Genomic DNA, 5,836 nt, shown 5'->3' with positions numbered 1-5,836 from the left:
GGGGTGTGTGTGTGAGCACCGCTCCGTCTCAGTGGAAACAGATGTGTGGCTGGCTTGTGGACTGAAACGAGCGTGTGTGTATGAGAGAGAGGGAGTGTGTGAGAGGGAGAGGAAGAGAGTGTGTGAGAGGGAGAGGAAGAGAGTGTGTTTGAGAGAGAGTAATGTAACAGTGCAGATTCTCACTCAGAGGGCAAAGGGCCAGATTGACAATCAATTTATCCCCTTGAGACCATTCAGATGAAATGTATCTGATTTTATCAGCTATCAATATTTTTGTCAGCTTTTGAAGAGACAAAAGCAGGAATTTACTAACAGTCCAGTTGCTGTTCAGACCAGGGCTGGGCCAAACACACTTCCTTATTTACAATGCATCTAATTATTACACCTGGTTTTAAATGTTTGACATCATTTTAAATTTTACCAATTCTGCTGTCTCAATAGATATGAAATCAAAATTGAATTATTGAATCACATATTTTCTAACCCCTTCAAAATTATGCATTTGCTTGTCACTTGGCTTTGACCACAGAACACTTAATTATCTCAAAAGTAGGAGGCTGAAACACTGAGAATTTTTGTTTTCCCATTCTGTGGGAAACAGCCTCCACATCTGGTAGCTCTTCTCTCCACCACTCATGGCCAACATTTCACAGGTCATCTGCTCTCAGTTCCCGAGTAAAGGAAGAGGAGGCACGTGGTGCTTCCTTGCAGCTCCCGTGTCCGAGTTTCACATTCACCCAGTGGGTTTCCTTTGGCTGCTCGAGTTTCCACCACGTCCCAAAGCCATGCAGGTTGGCACATTAACTTGTCACTGTCAATTGCTCCTGGTGTATGCGTGGGTTAAAGAAAAATTAAAGGATTCAAGGTTCGTTTCTTATCGAAGTATGTATCAACCCTGAGATTGTTCCCCAGAAACTAAGAAAACCATTCAAAGAAAAAATCAACCCCCCCAACACACACACACACACACACACACACACACACCGACGAGAACAGCAACCCCCCCATGCAAAAAACAAATCGCATAAGCGGCAACAAGAAAGAACAAGTGAAAACACAGAATATAAAACACAAAACAATAGAGTCCATATTCAGTTCAGCTCAGTGTTCATTATCTGCAGGCTGCCCCGATTCGAAATCGCCCAAAATAGCAACAGAGAAAGGAGTGGGCAGGAACTACAGTCCAATCCACAAACCGCAGACCCAAAAGTTCAATACCACCCTCAGACAAATTGAGAAAAAGAGAGACCATTCGGACACAGGGACCTTCCCTCAGGAGCAGTGAGCGAGAGGGAGAGAGAGCACTTTGGTCAGCAGCTCAGAAGACCCGCTCGCCTTCCCGCATCGATATCTCTCACTGATCATGGACTCTCACCCGCCTCGACGCCTCTCACTGAGTAGGGGATTGAGAATTGCTGTCCGAGCCAGTATTGGTCAAGTATGCCAAAATAGTCTCTTTTTTTTTTAAACATCTCCTTATTGCTTTTACAGAATAAAAAGAAAACATCCATAGGTTGAAAATGCAACAAAGTTTAAAAAAAGGGAAAAATAAAATAGATAAGAAATCCAAAGAAAAAATTCACACACACAAAAAAGCAAACTCCCCGCCATTAAAAAAAAAGCAGTCAATTCAGTTCGTTACTTTCATCATCCTGAATATTGTTCTCCAGGAACTTGTAGAAAATGTCCCAAATTTCCCAAAATTTGCCAAGTTTGTTTTTTGTGATGTAGCTTATCTTTTCTGGAGCAAGATAAGAAGTCATTCCTTTCAGTCGTTGAGAAAGTCCACTGGTTGTTGGTCCCTTCAAAGAATAAGCAATTCAGCGTCTGGCTTCCAAAAAACAAGTATTAAGCAGAGACCTTACATTTTTGGAGGTTACTAAGTCCTTTGGATACATGTTCAGAATACATAATTTAGGATCAAGGGGCATCTTTTTTCCAATAATCTGACTAATCAAATCCAGCACCTTCTTCCAGAGGCAGATTATCTGGGGGCACTCCCATGTACAATGGAACAGAGACCCCCTTTTGGTTATTACATTTAATGCATGTGTCTGGAATGTTGGGTTTAAAGACAGACAGACAGACATACTTTATTGATCCCGAGGGAAATTGGGTTTCGTTACAGCCGCACCAAGAATAGTGAAGAAATATAGCAATATAAAACCATAAATAAATAATAATAAGTTAATCATGCCAAGTGGAAATAAGTCCAGGACCAGTCTATTGCTCAGGGTGTCTGACACTCCGAGGGAGGAGTTGTAAAGTTTGATGGCCACAGGTAGGAATGACTTCCTATGACGCTCAGTGTTGCATCTCGGTGGAATGAGTCTCTGGCTGAATGTACTCCTGTGCCTAACCAGTACATTATGGAGTGGATGGGAGTCATTGCCCAAGATGGCATGCAACTTGGACAGCATCCTCTTTTCAGACACCACCGTCAGAGAGTCCAGTTCCACCCACACAACATCACTGGCCTTACGAATGAGTTTGTTGATTCTGTTGGTGTCTGCTACCCTCAGCCTGCTGCCCCAGCACACAACAGCAAACATGATAGCACTGGCCACCACAGCCTCGTAGAACATCCTCAGCATCGTCCGGCAGATGTTAAAGGACCTCAGTCTCCTCAGGAAATAGAGACGGCTCTGACCCTTCTTGTAGACAGCCTCAGTGTTCTTTGACCAGTCCAGTTTATTGTCAATTCATATCCCCAGGTATTTGTAATCCTCCACCATGTCCACACTGACCCCTTGGAGGGAAACAGGGGTCACCAGTGCCTTAGCCCTCCTCAGGTCCACCACCAGCTCCTTAGTCTTTTTCACATTAAGCTGCAGATGATTCTGCTCACACCATGTGACAAAGTTTCCCACCGTAGCCCTGTACTCCGCCTCATCTCCCTTACTGATGCATCCAACTATGGCAGAGTCATCAGAAAACTTCTGAAGATGGCAAGACTTGATGCAACCTGACTGGAGTAATGTACTGTCTGGTTATCCATTTGTATTGTAGTAATTTAGAATGAGTGTTCACTGATTGGGTTTGAACTAAGGAACAAGCTTCTGACCACTCTCTTTCTGACAGATTTTCATGCAAATCAGTTCTCCATGCTTGTAGTATGTTGCTTGATGACTCTTTGCATTTACTTGCAAACAAGTTGTATAATACAGACACATGTCCCCGAGCTTCATATAATTTCAGAGTGATGTCTTCTAGGGTAGATAAAGGAGGGAGTTTCAAACTGTAACCTTGCCTGGACGTAATAAAACTTCGCAACTGAAGGTATTTGAAAAAGTGTTTTGTTGGAATTCCATATGTGGCCTTGAGTTCTTCAAATGACATAAACATATTGCCATTATAAAGATCCGACACCTTAGCTATGCCTCGGGTCGACCAAGTTTTAAAGCCAGGGTCTGATCTGCCGGGCTGGAGCTATCATTACCAAAGATAGGAGTAAACTGGGATAACTGTGATGTTTCTCCCAAATACGCAAGAGCATCGTGCCAAACCATTATTGTATTTTTTAAGAAGAGGTTTTTAGTTTGTTTGACCAGTTTTTTCTTATCTGCAGAATACATGTATAGTTCTAGAGGGATATTGGTCGACTGGGATTCCATTGAGACCCAAGCAGGGGAGTGATCCTTAACAAAGTAGAACATTCCTGCTCTAATTTGGGCCGCCCAGAAATACCATATAAGATTTGGTAGCTGTCAGCCATCTCTGTCATACAGCAGATATAACAGGGAAAGCCTGTCTTGGACGTCTATTATTCCAGATGAAATTAGAAAAAATTTTCTTTAATAAATAAAGGAAAGATGATGGAGGAGAAAGTGGGATAGACTGGAAAAGGTATAGGAACTTCAGTAAAATTGACATTTTTAGAATGTTTATGCATCCAAGATATGGGCAATTTCATCCATCTGTTTATAAGCGGAATAACTGAGTCTGTGAGAGGGTTATAATTAGTTGGGATAATTTTATCAATAGTAGGAGTAATTTTAACACCCAAACAAGTAAAGCTCTGTTCTGACACCATAAACGGAGTTTGAAGTGGGGGATTAAGTCTCCAATCTTTATCCATGAATAATATTGCAGATTTGTTGTTGTTTATTTTATAGCCTGCAAAAGTACCAAAAGTACTTATCAGGTCAATTAAGGCAGGTAATGTTTTTTTCAAGTTGGAGCAAAACAAAATTACGTCATGCGCGTACAGGGCTATGCGATGTTCTATATCTCCTATAGTTATTCCTGCTATGTTAGCCTGTTTTTGAATTGCCATAGCAAGTGGCTCATTGGCCAGGATAAACAGGAGGGGAGATGGGGACAGCCCTGTCTTGCTCCCCTTTGGAGTTTGAAAGGTGCTGAAAAAAGCCCATTAGTTAAAATCTCAGCCTGTGGCTTAGAATAAAGAAGCTGGATCCACCTTAGAAATTTTCCCTCTATACCAAATCTTTCTTAAACTTTAAATAGATACTGCCACTCCACTCAGTCGAAGGCTATTTCGGCATCCAATGACAGAATAGCACTATTGGAGCTTCCAGATTTTTCATAAAGTATATTAAGCACTCTTCAAATGTTGTGGAAGCACTGTCTTCCCTTAACAAATCCATTTTGGTCAGAAGGGAACATTTTTGGCAAGAATGACAGTCTCTTATTTTTGAGGAAATATGGAGTATGTACAAACGTTTGTAGTTCCGAATACCAGGTATGCACAGGACGAGCCACTGGTTGGAGAAAAGCAGAAATCCAACATCTGGCCGTAGCCTGAATGGGAACTGACTGGAAAACTGACTGAAAAAGGAGAGAGAGAGAGGGAGAGAGAGAGAGAGAGAATGTGTGTGTGTGTGTGAGTGTGAAGTGTGTGTGTGTGTGTGAGCGTGTGTGTGTGAGTGTGTGTGTGTGTGTGAGTGTGTGTGTGTGTGAGCGTGTGTGTGTGTGTGTGTGTGTGAGTGTGTGTGTGTGTGAGCGTGTGTGTGTGAGAGTGAGTGTGTGTGTGTGTGTGTGTGTGTGAGAGTGTGTGTGTGTGAGAGTGTGTGTGAGCGTGTGTGTGTGTGAGTGTGTGTGTGTGAGTGTGTATGTGTGTGAGAGTGAGTGTGTGTGTGTGTGAGTGTGTGTGTGTGTGTGTGAGAGTGTGTGAGTGTGTGTGTGTGTGAGTGTGTGTGTGTGTGTGAGTGTGTGTGTGAGTGTGTGAGAGTGTGTGTGTGTGTGAGAGAGTGTGTGTGTGTGAGTGTATGTGTGTGAGTGTGTGAGAGAGTGTGTGAGTGTGTGTGTGTGAGTGTGTGTGTGTGTGAGAGTGTGTGTGTGAGTGAGTGTGTGTGTGTGAGTGTGTGAGAGTGTGTGTGTGAGTGTGTGTGTGTGTGTGAGTGTGAGTGTGTGTGAGTGTGTGAGAGTGTGTGTGTGTGTATATATGAAGCCAATGGATATACTCATCATAAAGATATGCTGGAAATTCCCCCACCAATTTGCCCAGATAGACTGCACAGCTGGAATTTGGTGGCAGAGAAGATTGAGAATGAGGAGGAGGATAATAGGTGCAGTGAGGAAAATTTCTGAAAATCCAGGCATTTCAGTATCTCACTTTGGGAACTCCGAAAGGTTTTTTTTAAACTTTTACTCTCAGAGATTCATATGGCTGGAAAAAAGCAGCTTCATTTTGTTAGAGCGAAGCCTTGGTCTCTTCCCACAACTTCTCCTTATCTCACGGAATTCTATAGTACGTATCCTTTATGTTTCAGGAGTTGCACAAAGAAATGATGCAAGCATCCAGTTTGAGAGTGGGATTAGCTCTAAAGAGAAAAGGATATTAGTCGACCTGGACACTTTGGGCAAAGGTGCCTGT

This window comes from Hemitrygon akajei, chromosome 29 (genome assembly GCF_048418815.1).
Source record: "Hemitrygon akajei chromosome 29, sHemAka1.3, whole genome shotgun sequence".
Lineage (NCBI taxonomy): Eukaryota > Metazoa > Chordata > Chondrichthyes > Myliobatiformes > Dasyatidae > Hemitrygon > Hemitrygon akajei.
Note: the sequence above shows the minus strand (reverse complement) of the source record.